The following is a 19,282-nucleotide window of genomic DNA, read 5'->3' as shown; positions in this document are numbered from 1 at the left end:
ACAGACTTCGTTGGTGCTGCATGGTTGCAGTACGACGAAGAGTTTAGGATGCGCGCTGCACTCCACCCTCAGTTGCCGTGGGACCAAATCCACCAGCAACTATGGCTGCAGGTCATGTCCCCGGCTAAGCCAAATGCGGGTGACAGGGCCGATAGTGGCCATTTGATACATCGCCCTCAGGCGACGTCATTGACCCGCTCTCAGGCGGGGCAGCCGGTTCAACCCCGGTTGCTCTGCTGAGACTTCACGTCCAAGGGAGTGTGTAATCGCAGGTCATGCAAGTACAGGCACGAATGCCCTTCTTGCTCGGGTCCCCACCCTTACTCATCCTGTCCAAAACCCAAGCCTGGGGGGGGCGGGCGGAAGCCTGGCGGTGGGGGATCCCACCAGTTTCCTAGTAAAGGGCCCCAGCCCGGTAAGGGTGAGAGTGCTTGAGAACTTATTGGAAGGTTACCCTAGGCGTCAGGATGCCTTATATTTGTTTGAAGGTTTTCAGTTTGGTTTCAGAATACCGTTTCAAGGGGCTAGAGCCCCCTTCATGTCTGACAACTTACGTTCTGTGGTCGGCATGGAGGACATTGTTCGTGAGAAAATTAGGAAGGAATGTGCTGAGGGCCGAGTCCTAGGCCCGTTTCCCACACCTCCTGTACAGTGCCTTAGGGTTTCTCCGTTGGGGGTAGTCCCCAAAAAGGCCGCGGGTGAATTTCGTTTAATTCACCACCTGTCCTTCCCTAAGGGAGCTTCGGTGAATGATTTCATCCCCGGGGATCTTTGTTCCGTGCGTTACACCTCTTTTGACCAGGCGGTCAAGGTTGTGCGCCGGTGTGGGTGGGGAGCTGAGATGGCGAAATGCGACATTAAGTCAGCATTCCGCCTTCTCCCTGTGCACCCGGATGATTTTGAATTGCTGGGGTTTTATTTTGAGGGAGGATACTACATGGATCGTTCCCTTCCTATGGGTTGTTCAATATCATGCTCTGCCTTTGAGCGTTTTAGTTCGTTTTTAGAGTGGGAATTGCGTCGGCGGCTTCATTGCCGCGATACGGCGCATTACCTTGATGATTTTTTATTCGTTGGGCCGTTAGGTACCGCCCAATGCGCCAGGCTCTTAGCGGGCTTTCAATCCCTCGCAAAGGAATTGGGCGTTCCTCTAGCGGAGGAGAAAACTGAAGGCCCTGCCCAGGTATTAACCTTTTTGGGCATTGAGATTGACACTGTACACCAGACTTTCCGTCTGCCGGATGATAAGGTGGTCAAGCTTAGGGAGCGTTTGCAAGAAATTAGGGGCAAAAGGAAAGTTTCTTTGCAAGAGTTGCAGCAGCTCGTGGGGTACTTGAATTTCGCATGCAGGGCTATTGCTCCCGGGCGTCCCTTTTTGCGCAGGATGTGTGACGCAATGGCATTGCTCCGTGCGCCTCACCATCGGCTTCGGATTAATAGGGGCATGCAGGCGGATATCGAGGTTTGGTACGAGTTTTTGGGGACTTTTAACGGTGTCACTTTTTGGAGGGATGTCCTCTTGGTGGGCGATGGTTTACAGGTTTCTTCAGATGCCGCAGGAACCATCGGTTTTGGCGTTTACTTTAGGGGCCACTGGTGTGCTGACCGCTGGCCGAGGGAGTGGCTGGCCATGGGTTTAGGCAGGGATCTCACGTTCCTTGAGTTTTTTCCCATCCTGGTTGCGGTTTTTGTATGGGGTCGAGAATTGTCAAATCATGTTGTGCACTTCTGGTGCGATAACATGGCAGTGGTTCAAGTAGTTAATTCCCTTACCTCCAAATCGGCCAGGGTTATGGGTTTGGTTAGGGCATTTACGCTGAGGTGCCTTCGGCTCAACATTCTGTTTAGGGCCAGGCATGTCCCTGGCGTGGACAACGGTCTGGCAGATGCCTTGTCTCGTCAACAGATGGACCGTTTTCACCAGCTAGCCCCCGACAGGTTTCCCTGCAGAGTCCCCCCAGAGGTGTGGCGGCTTGGGAATCTGAAGTGAACAGAGCTATTCTGTTGGCCATTGCCCCCAGCACGCGAAAATCGTATGGACGTGCGGTAGGACAGTTGCAGGACTTTCGGGCCCGGGTTGGGTTGCAGGAGCACTGGCCCATTCCAGTCGACCACCTGTTGCAGTTTTGCGTTGCGCAACGTGAGCGCGGTATGGCTGTCAGGTCCATTAGGGGGCAGCTTGCCGCATTTGCTTTCATTAGTAAGGCCCACGGATTCGCTGACTTTAGCGGCGACTTCCGTTTAAGGAAAATGCTTGAGGGTTGGGCCAGGGAGCTTTCTGTTTCCAGAGATAAGCGTCAGCCTATTTCCCCTTCGATTCTTAGGGTCTTCGGGATGTTTGGGGACTGGTCTGTGCTTCATAGTTTGAAGTACGGCTCTTTCACGCGGCCTCACTTATTGCCTTCTTTGGTGCTCTGAGAGTGGGGGAGCTAGTTGTCCAGTCGCGGCTTGATGATTCTGGCCGGGCCCTTCAGGCTCAGGATCTTACCTTTCCTGATGGCCAAGTTTCTATTAGGGTTAGGCGTTCTAAGACAGACCAGATGGGCAGGGGGTCGGTTATTGTTTTGGGCCCCTGTAGTGAAAAAGGTTTATGCCCTGTAAAGGCACTGCGGCGCTATTTAGTCGTCCGGGGCAACGCCCCGGGGGTGCTGTTTCGTCATGAGGATCTTTCCCCATTGACACGCTATCAATTCTGGTCCGTAACCAGTAGGGCCTTAAAGCGTTTGGGTCTAGAGGGAGTTAGGTTTGGCACCCATTCCTTCCGAATTGGGGCCGCCTCTACTGCAGCTGTAATGGGGTACTCTAGTGATGCGATTCAGAGGGTGGGCAGATGGCGTTCTTCTGCCTATCGGTCATATGTGCGTCCGTTGCCGGTGTGTGGACTGTCTACTGACTGATTATTTTCTTTAGGTTTGGCGGGGCGTCCAGATCGGAAGCGGATCCTTATTGTGGGACACAGTATGGTGTTCTGGGCCGCAGCTCATGCCAGAAAATCCCCGATTGGATCTCAGCTTGGGCTGAGCGACGGTGCCGTCATTGAATGGTGCGGCCGGCGGGGTCTTCGATGGTCGGGGTTATTGCCGCTTCTGTTTAGGGGCAGGACGGGTCCTCCCCCACATGTTGTTTTAATTCATTTGGGCGGCAATGACCTTGGCCTTTTGAAAGGTCGGGCCCTTTCGATGCGGGTGATTGCCGACTTCCGGGCGATCAAGGCACGATGGCCGCGTACATACATATTTTGGTCTGCAATGCTCCCTCGAAGGGCATGGAGAGAGACCCTCGAGCCTAGGGGCATGGCGCGGGCCTTGCGCCGGGCCAATAGGGCCATTCAGAAGGCTTTAGCCGAGGGGTTGGGAATTTTTCTTCCACACCCCAGGATTAGGGCCGCTTCTGCCAACCTTTATAGGTCTGACGGGGTTCACCTGTCAGCGGCAGGTAACGATATCTTCCTGGACGATCTGCAGCTAGGCCTCAGGTTGGCGCTAGGCCACCTGTGGGGCGCGGGGGCCTAAGCAGAGGCTTGGCCATCCGCGTTGGCAGGAGAAAGTCGGGGAGTAGGGAGCGGGCCGGTGAGCACCCCTTTGGCAATTCCCCATAGGTGGAGAAAGGGGTCTGTCAGGAAGGATGGCATGCTTCATGGCTGCCACCACCTGGCTAGACCGCCTACTGGGAACCCCGGGTGCAAGTCCTTCCCTCATGCTGTATGGCTGAGGCTTTAGGATCTTGATGGGGAACCCTTTGCCTGGCCGGCCGGGTCTAGGCCATTCTTCGAATGGCTCAAGCCCGGGGCAGCGGGGCTCGCCCATGCAGGTCAAGGCGGAGGTCCTGGTTGGACCCCGTGGCTTGACCTGTACCGCAAGTTGGCCTTGCCGCAGTTTATTGTTATTGTTATGTTTAATAAAGCGGCCCTTAGTTCCAAAATACTGTGTCTGCCTCTTTCTTCCGACTGTGGGGGGCAATACAGCACTTACCCAGCTGCTGCATGCAGCTTAGCTGGGTGCTGGTATTTGCACCCACGGCTGGAGGAGGGGGCTGAGCTTTCCCGGGCATCCGGGTCTTTGGCTGGTGGGCGGAGACAGGAGCCTTAGCAGGCGTCTCCGCCCTCCAGCAGCAGTCCCTTCCACGAGATCGGCCCACCCGCCTCGCCCTGTTGCAGTGCAGGATTAGCCGGCTGCTGTTGAGCCAGGTAGGAATTTTTTCCCATTCCTGGATTGGCCACATGGGTTTGGGTTTTTCGCCTACCTTGTATTGTAGCAGGACGAGAGGCATTTTATGGGTGTTGCTGTGTAGGTGTCCTGGCAGGAGAAAGTCGGGGAGTAGGGAGCGGGCCGGTGAGCACCCCTTTGGCAATTCCCCATAGGTGGGGAAAGGGGTCTGTCAGGAAGGATGGCATGCTTCATGGCTGCCACCACCTGGCTAGACCGCCTACTGGGAACCCCGGGTGCAAGTCCTTCCCTCATGCTGTATGGCTGAGGCTTTAGGATCTTGATGGGGAACCCTTTGCCTGGCCAGCCGGGTCTAGGCCATTCTTCGAATGGCTCAAGCCCGGGGCAGCGGGGCTCGCCCATGCAGGTCAAGGCGGAGGTCCTGGTTGGACCCCGTGGCTTGACCTGTACCGCAAGTTGGCCTTGCCGCAGTTTATTGTTATTGTTATGTTTAATAAAGCGGCCCTTAGTTCCAAAATACTGTGTCTGCCTCTTTCTTCCGACTGTGGGGGGCAAATCTTCATTCCTCCACTGGATATTGAACCTACAAACTGAAGCACAGTGGAGATACAAGAGAAATTTAGGGATCTCCATTTTAGGTAATATTTGATTGCAGCTTCCAGGTGGTGGCTGGAGATCTCCTGGAATTACAACTGATCTCCAGATGACAGAAGTGTTCTCTATATTTCTGATTCATTGCAGTACATTATTTGAAATGTTGTCAGTGCTCTTACCAGCTTCACCTTTTAAATTTCCCCGCCCTTTTCCTGTGCATTCTATTTTTTGAACAGATAGTGATTAGTGCTATAGCACTATAATGTTGAACTGATAGGTGTAACAGGTTCTTTGAATTCCCAACTTTTGTTTCAAAAAAGCAAGTGTCGTGGGCGTGGCCCAGTCTGGACTCAGTGAGGGTCTCCAGAGGAGAGGAGCCTCATGTAGCCAGCCAGGACTTCTCAGGAGGAGTTCTGTGTAACCAGCCCTAGCCCTGACTCAGCAGAAGCCGGTGATCAAGAACAACAGCTGTTGGATGATCAGAGCTCACAGCCAGCAGCTGAGGCAGAGGCACCAGCACCCTTGGCCCCAATACCACAGGGGAAGCTCAGCCAGGGACGTCCAAGGCTACAGGTGCAGCCCAGCCAAGGATCTCCACCCCCCCAGGTTAACCCACACCCAAAGAATGCCGCAGACAATGCCAGAGATTGGAACTGCAGGAGAGACGGTGCAGTGCTCGTCTCCTGAGCCAATGCCAGCTGCTGGAGAGTGATGATGAGTAGTGTCAGGATGGAGCCCCAGCAACTGGCTGAAAACCATGCCTGGCTATAAAAACCAGTCTGGAGAAACTGCCAGGTGGGGAAGCAACATGTTGATTACTTGTGATCACTTGAACTGTGCATCTTGTTCTTGCCTGTGCACCTTGACTTGACACTCTCATGCTCTGACCTATGGACTGGATTTGACTTGGCTTTTGGATTCTGGACACACCCCTGGCATTTACCTCATGCTCTGACTATGGACTGGACTGGGCTTTTGAATCTTGAATGCTCCTTTGGCTTCGTATTAGTGCTTGGACTATTAGTTTGGGCGAGCCCAGCCCATGACAGCAAGGCTCTTGCTTCTTCCTTTGTGGAGATATGCTTTTTCCCTTATAGCTCAGCCAGAAAAGAGGCTAGAGACTTGCTTTTTTAAAAAAATGAAAGCTGGGAATTGGAGAACCTGCCATATCTGTCCTTACGCTATAATGATATTTTATGCAGCATTTTTTAAAAAAATCATAAAAGCCTTGGTGGCCCAGGAGATGAAGGGTAGCCACTTCTGGTGTCAGAACTAGAGACACTGTGAGCAATGGCCACAGCAATTTGCATAGGATTCATAAATGGAAGTAAGTTCTATTTGAAACTGACACCTCCACATTGCTTTACACAAAGTTGAGACATCTGGAATAAAATGGAAATGTGAAAAGGGCCATATAATTGCAGGGCTCAAACTAGCTGCACATTGATCATGACATGGTTAATTTTATATCTTAAGAAGGTGAATGGAAGTCTGTTTCCTTGAGGTAGGGAGCTATATTTGGGGGAAAGTGCAGCACAGCCAGTCTGAGAAACATCAGGGGAAAGCCTTCCCACACCTCCATGCCAAGCTTTTTCCTAGCAGAGTTGATCCCCTTCCCACAAAATTTAGAACAATGTGGGATTGATTACCTCGTCACTTCAAGGCTGAGCAGGAATTTTGAGGCTTCTTTTTCACATTCTTCATACCACTCCGGAATATTGGGGGTTGTTGTTGTTTTAAAAAAAGATAGTCTGGTCTTACAGGTTGGTTAGACCCCAACTGTGTGTAGATTAGAGGATACTTGAAGATAATTTAGATCAGGAAACACTCAGAGGCATCAAAAGATACTCAAACTGGCTGACCAGGTTCAATAGCCTGAGAAGGGAGACCCCTATCTCATTGGTCATCATCATTTGAACCCTCATGCTGACTACTATGGGGGAGTGTTGTTGATGAACAACATCTCTCATCATAGATTTCAGCCAGCATGTAACTGCCCATGCTGACAACCACTTTGGACAAACTTTCAGGGAACCTATATTAAAGAGAAGGAAGAAATTGCACATTTCCATGTGCAATTTAAATAAACTCAGGTTCACCCATTACACGAATCTTGTGGTTTTGTTTCTTGATGTATGGAGGTATGTTGTCGCTGTATGTAGGCAATGGGTAAAACCCACTGTCGTACTTTTACTGTGTTAAATACAAACCTGAGAATCACCCTAAAATAATGGATTTTATTTCCTTTATTATAAAAACTAAACATTCATGATCAGAATTTAGAAACAGCTTAGATCACTGTTTATTCTTTAAATCACTATGCAAATATTATTTGTTAATGATTTCTATATCCAGTGAGTTCATATTTCCTGAAACAATCTGTCTTTTAGGATTATTATCTCAATATTTAAAAAATAGCTGAGAACTCGCTTTCTTGGTACAAGTGGTCAAGGGAGTTAAAAAGTAGATATATTTAATTGTTAGGTGGGGATGGTGGTGTCTGTTTAAATATAGTATGCCTGTGGGTTTTTCAATGGATTTTTTCTACTACTGTAAGTATGTTATCCTAATTTAAAACAGATTTGCTGCTGCTGCTGCTTTTGACTACATTAGGGATGTGGTCTAAGTGTATGAGATTGAAATGACTACAAAATGTAAAAAATTGTTGCTAGACATTCCAGCTAACCCTTTGCAGACAGGAATGTGCATTTGCCTGGACAAGCTTCAGAGACCTAGAGGTGCTTAGTGTTATAGACATGTGCCTGGAAAAATAGTTTAGAAGTATAAAATAAGCATAGGCAACTGGAAGCCTGAGGACCAAACCTGTCCCCCAAGTCTTTCCATTTGTGTCTTAACATCACCCATAATTCCAAAGACTTCCCTCTGTTACTTGCCATCAGGCTCAGACACAGGTAAAATACAGTACAGCTCTCTCCTGTACTGAGAACAGCAAGAAAAGCACACTTGATAATACAACTTTGCTTCTGATACCTATGCATAAAACTAGACTGTGTACAGCTGAGGTGCCTAAAGAAGGGCTCTGGAAAAGTCTCTGTTGTCCAAACTAGGGGAGAGGGTATTAAAAAATCCTTTGACTCACATGTGATGCTGAGAGTTTCGGGTCAAATTTCTCAGTGTTGTTGTTTTTGTTTTAAATCTTGTGAGGAAAGTCTGACTGAACCTGTAGCTCAGGGGAGGAGGAGTTTGAATTTTCTATCCCCACCCCCCACCCCCACATGCCATTTTCCAATTGGGCTGTTTTCAGGTACCAATTGGTACTACTTGTATATTTGCCCTAAAAAGGGAAATGTTGGCTCCCCAGGGCCCTTTCCAATTGGAAAAATGGTGTTGAGAAGACTGAAACATCTTTATTATAGTCCCAACCAGCACTGAAATGTGTTTGTTTGTTTGTTTAAATGTTGGAAGTTCATGTACAGAATTCTCATTGTTACATATAGTTTTTTTTCCTTAGAAGTCACTGAGCAAACAAATGGACAACAGAAGCCAATGGGTGAAGCCTTTTAGCTCTTAATGTTAAAAATACAGCCTTTGTGGAAATCTTCCTTATAGAGATCAACAATTCAAAGAGAGATTTCTGAATTAGTGCAGGTCTATGGGTGGAGGATTATGACTACTAAATCAATTTTTAAAAATATCATTTGAAATGCAGGGTTTATATCAGAGCTATCAATTACCCACCCTGACAAACACTAAAAACAAGTTTGCAGAGGTCATGAGAATCAGAACTGTAGAACGTATTACAAAGGAGAATGAGTAGGAGGTGTATTTTTTCCTGCAATTCTCCCTCTCCCTGCAGCCCCCTAAATCTTGTAGCTCAGTAGTGGGGGTGGGGTGGGGATGAAAAACAACCTGCAAAGGGGAATCAGTGAGCAAGAAAAAATAATTTTATCTCTTTCAAAGAGAGGATCTCCTCCACCGCCCAAACAGTATTATAAACATGGATTGGGAGGATTCCATTTTTACCTCATAACATGTAGTTCTACCATTAAAGTGGAATCAAATCAGTTATTGGTGGAACAATGGGAAACCATTATATTCAGAAGAAGAAACAACAAACGTTAAGGTATATTCACTTTCAAAATGGCATGTTGAAATGGCCACAGGAGTATATTCTGTGGGGAAGGAGCCCTGTGACAGCCATGTGACAGATCAACTGGGCTGATGGCAAGGACTCAGCTGTCTCTCCTTTCCCCTTCCAATATTTAATGATGTCATTGCTCTCAACAAATCTGGCAGACTATGCTAATGACAGTGAATGTAGCCAAGCTGAAATCATTAGCAGACCAATGCCCTGTGGCTTTAATAAGAAGAATGCTAAACCCTCCAAAGAAATGGGCCAAAGTAATGATCTATTTTATGATCCAACATCAAATATCAAAATTATAAGTTTTATAAAGCACATTCATTTTACGACAACCCAAACTGCAATGCTTGCATTGGTTCCGCCTGCCCCCTTGAGCCAGTTCACTTTCCACTATGCAAAGACATTTTGGTAAACTATATATAATTCTGTAAAAAAGAAAAACCCACAAAACTGCTTCTGGATTAATAGCATTCTTATCATTCCATGGTTATTCCACAGCAAAAGAATACATAAGCCTCATTTCTGGTCAAAAAGCAGGCACTGCCCTAAAGGATAACATTAAGCAAGCAAATTTTTAGACCTATGTAACTGGGATTTTTAAAAAGTAAGTCATGAGGGGAAATGTCTTTGGGAAGTTTCCTTTAATTTCTGTCCATGTGCTAAATAGGTTTGCTGAGGTACACACAGAGGCAATAATTTTGAGCAATGAGTGCCATTTTGGGAGAAAGGTGAGGTCAAAATTTCCAAAAGAAACAAAACGTTATACTTCCCTTACGTTGAAGAAGTCCAGGCCTGCACATCTCTCAGAAGCAGAATCACATCTTTTAGTTAAAACTATTTTTGGTAGTCAGGAATATGAGAAAATTAAAGTATAATAATTAGCATATTTTTAGTCCTGATGCCTGAAGATTGGACTGCTTGTAGTCTAAATAAATAAATAAGCTTGATTTTATCTTTCTCAGACAATAAATTTGTGTCTATTTTCCATTATTCTATTTGTTTAAGATATTTTATTGCAAATAAACCACAGAGAGTAGCAAAAAGTCCTCCTGACTTTCCTAAAGAGGAACAAAGCCTCACCAGGTAGCCCATTCTACTAGGATGGGGCTGCCTCAAAAAAGATGCTTCCCCAGTCAGATACAGGCCTAACCACCCTCCTGGATGTGATGGAGAGCAGATCTTGCTGTGAGGAATGAAGTAATGGGGTAGGGGTTCATGGGGGGGGGGCAGTCCAACTCCTGAAGAAGTGGTTACAGACTTACAGTGTCCACTATGGACACTGTAAATGCCTCAAAGATGGCAAGTCTGTTAGGAACCAGCTCACAAAAGAGCATTCTCCCAGCAGCTTTTAAGAGACCCAGCATCAAGCTAGATGTGCACGTTTTCAAAGAGTTGGGTCTGAGTTTCTCAGGCCCAATTCAGATTCCCTGCAGTCACAGCAGGTTTGGGGAATGGCTGTTAAAAATGAAGGTGAGGCCAAACAGCCTCAGTATGCCTCTGTGGGGGAAGAGGAGTATGGGGGGAAAGAGGAGCTCCTCCCTCTCCACTGAAGCCATTTCCCCCTGTCACAATAGTATGGGGAGAGTTCCCCTCATTTTTACTGCTCCACGTAGAGCAGGAAAAAATAGGAGGAAAAACCTCCCTCCTGTGCTATTTTGACATTTCTGATCTTGTGGTGCCAAAAAGGTTACTGTCAATGGAAGAGAAACACAAAAACTGATGTGAATAAATTCTAATTTTTTGACATGAATAGTAGAATCTCCTGAATCCCTGTCACTTTCCATTAGCTGCACTGCAAGCAGAAGCATACATTAACAAAAAAATTTCTACAGAAATGATGTTGGATTCTTTATTTTATGAATGAAGATTTTCACTAGCAAGACAAAATGAGCTCCGTTCTGTCTGCCACATCCTTCAGAGTTATTAAATTCAGCTCAGCCCAAATTTGGCCTTTCTAGGCTGTGGCCCGGTCCTGCGGAATGCCCTCCTCGGAGACAACCCTTTCTGACTACACTAGCCTGGTTCGAAATGCCTTGAAAAGCTGTTTTATTGAAAAGAGTCTTTGATTGTGGGTGAAAAGATCTCTGCAGCTGCTATACCAAGAAATGGGGTGTATATAGCTATGTTTAATTTGTACTTGTTTTTTATTGGTTTACTTGGTTTTAGATATAATGCTAGTAATGTAGCTGAAGACTTTTTGCCCTGCAACCCTGATTACTCACAATCATTCAGTAGAGCAGCGAGAGGAAAATTGGAGTTAGGTATCATGCCAAGGCCCACAATATAACTTCCAGCATAAACCCAGAAGTGACATCATCATGATAGAATAACATTCTAGGATTCCCCCAAAATTGGGGGAGGGTTTCTCTAGAGTGTTGTGCCAACACAGTGTTGTGGTGTTGGTGCCATACATATTAGCATGTCTCCTCCAACTTTACAGTGGCTACTGGCTTGGTAAGCCACCTTGAATTGACAAGAAAGTTGACAGCAAGAAAGAGTACAAATATTTTAATTAGTAAATTAGTAAATTAGTAAATCTTCCAAAGAGCTCAAAGCAGTGTACATGGCTGTCCCTTCCTCATCAACTCTGCTTTTACTCATTGTGTCCTTGTGCTACAAGGGGGAATTTCTACTCATACTGCTGCTTGACATGCCTTGCATATTTTTAGATGTTTTGAACTCTGTCCCCCAAACATCAGTGAAGTACAGCCCCATTTAAGATTCCTGCTTGTGATGTTCCATGTGAATGCCAGTAATGTGTTGCTCAAAAGCAAAATCAGCCCTTGCCGGCTGGTCTTCATTATTTCTTAAAGAATAAATATCAGAGTTCTTACAGGCAAAATATTTTAATTCAGGCTGACCTTTCCTTCTTCTTAGCCTTTTGAATCCTTTTGTTGTTTTTACACAAAATGAGATTGGTAGTTTGGGACACATAAAGTTTCTTTTAGAAAGCACAAAACAACAGAAGCTACAGCTTACTTTGTGGCTTACCTGGAAAATCTGTTTCAATTGGTCCAGCAATTGGTTCAGTATGGTGATTTACAGTTATCTTAGCAGCAAATATATGATGTTGGCTATTGCGATAGATCAAGATGGGTAGCCGTGTGAGTCTGTCTGTAGCAGTAGAAAAGAGCAAGAGTCCAGGAGTACCTATAAGACTAACAACATTTGTGCTAGGGTATGAGCTTTTGTGAGTCACAACTCTCTTCTTTAGATACAGCTAGAATGTAGGTCATAAGGCCAGAATGACACTCAGGGTCAGCTTGCTAAAAGACAAGCCCAAAGAAAATACAGAACACCACTGGTGACCACCTACAGGACACAACTCAAGCCAGTTCAACACATTATTAATGACCTACAACTCATGCTGGATTCTGACACTTTCCTCACACAGGCACGGGGGGGGGGGCAACCTTTTCTTGCTTACAGATGGCCTGCTAACCTAAAACAACTACTCACCCACAATGATAAACTACTTAACACTAACATGGACTCTGGTACCAAGGCCTGCAACAAACCAAGATGCCAACTTTGCTCTCATATCGATCCGAGCAATACCATCAGTGGACCCAATAATATCAGCCATACCATCTTGGGTTCAGACTCCTGCTCATCCTCTAATGTGATTTATGCTATCATATGTCAGCAATGCCCTTCCACCCTCTACATTGGACAGATTGGCCAATCCCTCTGACAAAGAATTAATGGACATAAGTCTGACATCAGAAACCAAAACATTCAAAAACCAGTGGGGGGACATTTTGACATTCTAGGACATTCAATTGCTGACCTAAAAGTAGCAGTTATCCTGCAGAAGAATTTCAAAGGGAGATTAGGAAGAGAGACTGCTGAATTGCAATTGATAATGAAGCTCAAGACAATGCATCCACCTGAACTGAATGGAGTCCTAAGCTTCCTGTCTCATTTCCAATGATGATTTCTCCACACTCACAACCCCTTTGGATACCCCACCCTAACTTATCATGCCTGCTATTGTCATTCACCAGCTATTGTCATTTGGCTACTATAATCACTCCATTCTCCAAGATATTAGAGCAGATGGACTCGCATTATAGCTGTATCTGAAGAAGTGAGCTGTGACTCATGAAAGCTCATACCCTACCACAAATTTTATTAGTCTTGATAGCTATTGAGTTTTAGTCAATTTCACTGTAGAGAAAAAATATTTAAAAATACAGTTTCAGATTTCGACACTAGCTAACTACTGTCTTCCATCGTCACACAACTTCCCTTCAGAGTTCTCCATGTTGTTGTCCCACTCCACCTTTATGGGACAACCGTCACTCTTACAGCTTTCTGGCCTTGGACCCTGCCATATTAAATGAATCTATTCATTCCTTTTACTGCCCCTTATGCCAGGAATTCCCTTCTTGAATATGTACATGTTGCTCCTCTCACCCCTCAGTTAACTCCTCAGAAATCACGTTTTTTCTGTGAAACTTTCAGCTTAGCCCCTTAAACCTCATGTTAAACTTTAACTAAGCCTAAGTATTTGTAATGGCAATTGCTCACATTCAGCCCTTACTGCCCATAAATCTTGCTTTCCTCCCCCTTCCCCTGTTTACCTCCCCCATTGTCCATTAGCCTATAAGATGCTTGCAGTCAGCTTCTTGGCTTCTTTTTGCTAGTGAAACTCTGTAACACACCATGTAAATAATACTTATTTTCAAAACAACATTTCTGGGAAATCTAAATTCCATTAATATATACAGAATCGAGACTTTAGTTACAGTAAAATTAGTGCATAGAGTATTATAATTAAGTCCTACAATTTTGTAAATAAGCTTTTGACTGTCCAGTGACCAGGCTCATAGCTATGCAAGGTGACATGTGAGGGGCATAGCCCCTAACACTTGTAGAATCCACTTTCTTATTTGATATATAAGCATGCACATTTAAATTGTATAATATTCTGTCCATCTTATCTGTCCGCCACAAATAGAGGTAGGTTGATCACAGGACAAGTAGGTCCTGGGATCAAGAATGCATTAGGACCAATCATATATCAGATTTTCGATGCAACTGTGACCCCAAGATGTGCTCCCAAACAGTCAGCATGAAGATTTTATAGTCTAGGCCAGGGTATGAACCACAGCTGTTGAAGTATCTTTGGGATTAAAAGGCCAAAATAGAGTTATTGTAAATGTGTTTGAAAAGGACATTTTAAAACATTCCCACCTAAATTAATTAAATTAAAATATTTGTACCCTGCTTTTCCTCTTGGTTCAAGGTATCTTATTCACATCCAAATAAATGCCTTTGAATGCCTTGAATGCCAAAATTCAGTTGTGTATGAAATGGCTTCAAAGACTTCAGGCTGCCACATTGACTATCTTTCTGATGAAACTTTTATCATGCAAAAAGCAAACTTGCAATGCAAAAACTCATGGATCGTTTAGCTGAGCTATGTTAAAATAGTTGATTAGCTGCTGCAGTCTTTTTCACCCCAGGACTGCAAAAATGGAAACTTGAGCATATCTAGGGTTGCCAACCTCCGGGACCTGAAGGGCCCAGAATTACAATGGATCTCTAGATAAAAGAGATCAGTTCCTGCGGAGAAAAAGACTGCTTTGGAGGGTGGCATCTGTGGCATTATACCCAGCAGATGTCCCACCACTCCCCAAACTTTGCCACTCCCAGGCTCCACTTCCAAAATCTCCAGGGATTTTCTAACCTGGAGTTGGCAAACCTAAGGTATATCCCTGAAACTCTGATGAGCTGGAGCACACTCAGCTCAGACATCAGCTCTGTATGATGCTAGGCTTCCCTGTATTCACTTCATTTACTTAAACATATAGGACACTTTTCATACAATTTCGGAATCCGCCCCCCCCCAACTTCTTGACTGGCTCTGCCTCTGATCCAGAGGATGCCATTCCCAGGCTCCAGCTTGGCATTAGAATTGTCAGTGCCAAGAAGTGGTTCTGCTATAATCAAGGAATTGGATGGCTCCTTTCTACTAAGTGAACAGAAGAAGCTTTGCTTCATCCACCCAAAGCAGGCTCCGCACTTAGCAGAACAGTTACTGGATCCAACCCAGTGATTTCACAAGCCACGCGATTTTGTATACTTTTGCTTTGCACAGTTTGTCCCATATGTTCACCACGAGCTGGATCCAGACGAAATTTTCCATCATCGGAACCAACATTTTCTGTCTCTCCCCTCCCACTGCAGCCCAGAGATCAGCACAAAATGCTGCTCCTGGGAGATTGGAGAACCTGAGGAATGACATGGGGAGGGTCTGCAGAGGGAAGGGGAAATCAGGGAAATCAGTTTTGACCCAACCGCATACACAGGCCTGCAAAATGACCCTGCAGTCACATGACTTTGAGATTCTGATCAAAAAGCAGGATACAAATCTAAAAATAAATATATACAAAATGCACTCCGGTTTTATGGTTTAGGCTTGACATCAAGGCAGCCCCAATCACATTTAGGGAAATAAACACTTTATGTTGCAATTTCAAATTATATCCCTTTTTACATTGCCTTGTTCACCGATTTCTGGACAGGTGGTATAAAAGTTTTAAAAAATAAAACAGTGTACACAAATTGCGGGCTACAGACTATGTGTAACATCGCCACCTGCTGATGCATGTCATAGAAAATCTCTTGGGGAAAATTCGGAAAGAAAAATCAAGACCCCTTCATTTGCAGTATTTTTTTTAAAGTTCAGTTGTGTGTATCCCTAAAATAAAATCCCTAGCTCCTCACTAACACATTTGCCTTGGAAAATGGGAAAGACTCTCTGTCTGGAAAATGCAAAACAGTTTTTGTCTGAATTATAAATTATTTCCAAATTCACATTAGAAGGGGGTCAGTTGAAAAAAAATTCTCAGAATTTCCATTTGGAAATGATTGGAAGAGATTATGATAAAGTCTGACTGGGGAAAGTATTTGAGTTGCAAACTTCAGGAGTTATAATCAAGAATATCACTGTACATTTTTCTCTTTGTTTTCTATTATTATTCTGTTAGTCACAGTAAGTGGAGGGATTTATTTTCCACTACAGGCCTTGGCGCACAGTAGCTGTTCAGCTAACTATTGGCATATGTATCTGCAAGTTTTGTCCAAAAGATGACCTATAGACTAAAGAAAATATGTGCAATCTGAAACTGTTGCTTTGTTTAGATGAAGCAAAGAATCTTATATCCCACCCACCCCCCAGAAAAAAGGTGAAGCCACCTTGCTATGTGTACTGAATATTATTTTCCATTTCCCAGAATCTGTTTTTTCACCTGCAAATGCATATTATGAATCCCATTTACTTACGCAGATCCTGTGCGTAGTTTTGTTTATAGGTGGAAGAATAAGGCCTGGAACTAGGTTATGTAAAGAACTGATTCATCCCATACAAACCAGCCTGTCAGCTACTGATCCACAATCCCTTCGCCTGTGAGTACACCTATTCACCGGAGTTAGGCAGTTTCTTGAGACAGGGCCTTTACAGTTGTGAAATGCCACTTCCATATTGTTTTCCTGCTGTCTTTGGAGTTTTAGGCACAAGAACGTTTCTTTCCCCAGTCTTTTTGTTAAATTTGGCCTCTCCCAACTACGGTTGCCAACTCCAGGTTGGGAAATGCCTGGAATTTGGGGGTAAATCCCAGGGAGAGTGGAGTCAGGGAAGGGAGGGACCTCAGTGAGGGATAATGCCATACAGTCCACCCTCCAAAGCAGCAATTTTCTCCTGGAGAACTGTTGTTTGGAGATCAGCTGTAATTCTGGGGGATTTCCAGACTCCTCCTGGAGGTTGGCAAACCTAGTCCTAATCCTAGCCCTTCTCAGATTTATGGAAGCCTATATCTTTAGGCTGAAATCCTAATGTCACTTTCCTGGAAATAATCCCCGAACATGAGACTTACTTTTGAGAACAACAGTTTAGGACTGCATCCTTAGTCAGTTTGTTGTTTGGCCTCTGCCAGCATTTTTAGAATTTTTCCGTCATATTTTCTGCTTGCTGCTGATCTGTCTTGCTCAGCTGACAATGCAATCCTAAATGGAGTTCCACTGTTGAGAGCCCCTTAACTTCAATAAACTTGAGAACACTCTAACTCTACTCTGTCTGGCTGTACTGTACACTGCTTAAAAATTTTTGGCTGCTAAACAGTATTTATGTGGTTAGTGAAGAAAAGGAAATAAAATATTTAACTATGATATCTTGGATATTTTGCTCATTCAAGGAAATGAAGAACCATTATGTAAAAAATGTCTTAGATCTAACCATAGACTTTAAAAGATCTTTAACATCATATTGAATTAAATATTTGGGTTTCTTTTTATAAAAGTGTAAAACTTTCAGACCCCCCCCCCCCCTGGAATATCAATCCTTTGATAGTTTTCTCAAATCTGAAGTGGAATTTTCGTTGGACAAATCTTTTAAAGCCTTTCCATTTGAATCTCAATCTTTTTGTTACTGAAAATAAAGACATTCAGGGAAATAGACTATTACAAAATCTACAAGGACTATTATAAAACTTACAACACTTTTTTGTAAATACAAAGCAAAAGTTTGGATTTCCCAAAAAACTGAGTAAGACTATCTGTTTTGGTATGCTATATGTTTCTAGATAAAAATTTATACAAGATTCACATAACGTGATCCCTATGACTTGAAAATGTAATGTTATGGGCTAAGAAAATGACAGGACATAATACAGGACATAATACAGTAATGCACTCTATGTGCGGCTGTCATTTGGACATTGTTTCAAATTGGATCATCTCCTCCCTTACTATGCAGCCCCCTGGTTAAAAGCTGTCTTTCAAGTCCTGCTCTCTCTGCCTCCACCTTTGGAGGTGAGGCAGGTGGTAACTAGAGACAGAGCACTTTCTGTCGTGCCACCTCACTTCTGGAATGCCTTCCCTCTTGAGGGTCTCTCTCTGGCATCAACTTCATTTAGGTGCCAGGCCAAAATACATCTTTTAATCCAGACTGTTAATTGAGGTTTTTTTAATCAGCTTTCTAATCGTCTGCTGTTTTGTAGATAGTTTTTATACTGCTCATGTTCAATGGCTTGATTTTAATGGTTTGTTTCCAGTATTGTTGTGATTTTAATTGTAAGCTGCCTTAAACAGGTGGTATAAAAATATTCTACACAAACCTTTTATTTATTTATTCCTGTTTGTTAAAATCAGAATTTATTATTTTTATCCACTTCAGAGCCTCCCAATTTTATGTCAGTTGTTAGGCTACTCCACATTTTCTCAGGTTCATTTTGAACTCCGGTGAAACTGGCTGATACTGAAGGTGAAAAATTATTTCCCTACAGCAACATTGATCTTTTGTTTAGAATGTGAGGCAGAATATCAGGCTAGAAAGTCTGAGAAAGCAGAAGAAATCAAGCAAGGCTAGAACCAAGTTGTGCCGTGGCCGTTTACTTTTCAAGGGTATGTATGAGGATTCCAGATTTGCACAAAATATTTTAAAACTCTCCAAAAAATCAGCCCCCAAATCTCCTACCCCTTACCTGATCAATGAATCATGAACAGTTTAATTTCCTTCCCAATATCATTCTTTGTGTCCAACATCAAACAAAGGAAAGGTGGGTTGGATTCAGCAATGTTTTTTGCTTGATCTCCCCCATCCATTTCACCTCCAGTCCTAGTACAGACCTCATCCTACTTCTCTATGAAGGTCCCATGATCCCCCAGCACAAACTTTGAGAGTCATAAGAGGAGTCACCTATTTTCACTAGCAGCAAAGCTGATTCAGTTTGACCCAACATGTCTCCATGCAGTGACTCAGAGAAGTTTATTTCACCTATAGTGAGATCTTCATTTGAGTGTGTCTGTAGTAAGGAAGAGATCATCGCTACATGAAATGGAAAAGTGGGAGAATATTGCTGTGTTCAAAGGGGTCACCCATCACTACGCTGGAAATTCATGGTACAGAAGACGGAAGTTGATAAATTCCTGTCTGCCGCATCATGTATCAAAAATGTTTGAACCTTTCCTTCCACAGCTGACATGATAAATCCTGGGACAGGTTCACACCGGTTTGCTCATAATATCATATGAGAAAAATGACCCTGAAGCTTCTTTGGTAAGTAGCAACTGGAATCAGAAAAGCCTGGCTGCAGGGGCCTGTAGCCAGATTCCTTTTCTCCAGATGAGCTTAAAGCTATGGTCTTAGAAATTCTTTTATTTTCCCCTTTTAATTCAACAGGCAGTCTATATATTTAGCACATCCTCAACTTCCACTGGTTGTGTGAAATCTAGGAAAGTAAGCATTATGTGACGTGTACATTTTGAAGAGAATGTCTGTATGTGGAAAAACCACTTAAGAATGTAATATCAGTTTTTGCAATTCATGAGAATTTCATAAGGCAGAGTTTCCCACAGGCTCAAGCTCTTATCTGCAGCTCCCCAACCTGGCTTTACTTTGGTTTGTTTTCTC

Source organism: Eublepharis macularius, chromosome 5, assembly GCF_028583425.1.
Source record: "Eublepharis macularius isolate TG4126 chromosome 5, MPM_Emac_v1.0, whole genome shotgun sequence".
In the NCBI taxonomy this organism is placed as follows: domain Eukaryota; kingdom Metazoa; phylum Chordata; class Lepidosauria; order Squamata; family Eublepharidae; genus Eublepharis; species Eublepharis macularius.
The sequence above is the reverse complement of the archived record's forward strand: the minus strand, read 5'-3'. Positions refer to the sequence as shown.